The following is a 1,694-nucleotide window of genomic DNA, read 5'->3' as shown; positions in this document are numbered from 1 at the left end:
TGCAGCTAATTTTCCACTTCAGGTGCCATAACAAAAACTTTCAGAACTGACAGCTTATACTTTAATAAACAGATACAAAGAAATAAACACACACACACACACACACACACACACACGATCTTGTGACTAATTGTATTTACTAGCATTTCAGCCTCAGACAAGAGAGAATGTCTCTATAAGAAAACCGCCTGGTTCTCTTCCTTTAATTTTTATGTCTGCTTATCTTTACATTCTTTAAAGAATGTTAATCCATTTTAAATTCAAGAAATATGTATTAAAAACCTACTGTAAGCCAGGAACTATTCCAATGCTGGGGATAGTGCACTAAAGAAAAATATATATAAATTTCTGTTTAATGGCTCTTCCAGTGGGTGGCGGGAGACAAATATATAATAAAAAAATAAGTATATCAGATAGTGCTAAATACTAGGGAGAAAAATAAAGCAGAGAGTTATAAATTGTCCACAGGGGATAGGGAGGAGGTATATTTGCAATGGCCCTGAGGTAGAATCATTTTTAGAAGTTCAAACCATGAGCTTTATAGCTGGAACTGCTCAAGCAAGGAAAAGAGCAGTCCGTGGTGAGTCACAGCACATTGTAAACCAGGTCAGAGAGAGCATTTCTGGCCATTGCAAAGACTCAGTTTCTGAGATAAGAAGGTATGAGAGAAAGAGGATCAAGATGAATTAAACATTTTTTGGCTAAAGCCACCAGATGAAGAGAGTTTCCAATTTCTGGGATGGGGAATATTACTGGGAGGATCAGGTTTGGGTGGAGGATGAGTGTCAAGAGTTTGATTTTAGACATATAATATTATGAGAATAGGGGATCATAGGATAGAGATAGTATTGAAAGTAATGAAAGTGAATGAGATGACCAATGACCAAGAGAGTGTTGAGTTCCATAAAGTAAGCCCCAGGCACAATAAAGTATGCCGGGCAGGGAGAGGACAAGTAGTAGCTGGTAAACTAGGAAGAAAATCAGCAAAGAATATGATGTCCTACGAGCCTGCCAAAGAGTTTAGAGAATGGAATGGTTCACTCTAAGTGCTGCTATTAGGTCAGGTATGAAAAAAAAAAGCTGAAAATTTACCATTGAATTTCCAGGATGGAGTTTCTTAGTGACTCTGACAAGAGAAATTTCAGTTGAGTGTTGGGAATAAAAGTCCAATTCGAGTGAGTTCAGGAGAGAACGTAGAGATGGTGACAACTCTTTTGAGAAGCTTTTCTGTAAAGGAAAACTAAAAAGGGCATCAGTAGCTAAAAGGAAATGTGGGTGTCAGAGGAAGAAATTCTGAAGATGAAAGAATTTATAACTTGTCTGTATGCCAATCGGAATGATCCAGTAGAGAGGGAAAATGGACAACTTAGTAAAAAAAATGTGACAGTTGCTGGAGTGACACCCTGGAGTAGAGGAGAGAAAAGAGGACCTAGAGCAAATGTGCAAATACATATTTACCTGTAGTAACAAAAGGAAATTGTCAGTCAGCACTGAAATTGTTAAGTATATTGGTGTAGACAGTAGAAAGAGCAGTGGTAATGTGTGGGTCTTCCATGCTTGCTGATTCTTTTTTCTAAGTAAAATAGGAAACATGGGCTTCATCTGTAAGTGAGGATAGGGAGGTACTTTTGGAAAGTTGAGAAGGAGAAGATTTAAAATTGTCTCCTAGAAGAATGGGAGAGGGAATGAATGAG

This window comes from Myotis lucifugus, unplaced genomic scaffold (genome assembly GCF_000147115.1).
Source record: "Myotis lucifugus unplaced genomic scaffold, Myoluc2.0 scaffold_8, whole genome shotgun sequence".
NCBI classification, from domain to species: Eukaryota; Metazoa; Chordata; class Mammalia; order Chiroptera; family Vespertilionidae; genus Myotis; species Myotis lucifugus.
The sequence above is the reverse complement of the archived record's forward strand: the minus strand, read 5'-3'. Positions refer to the sequence as shown.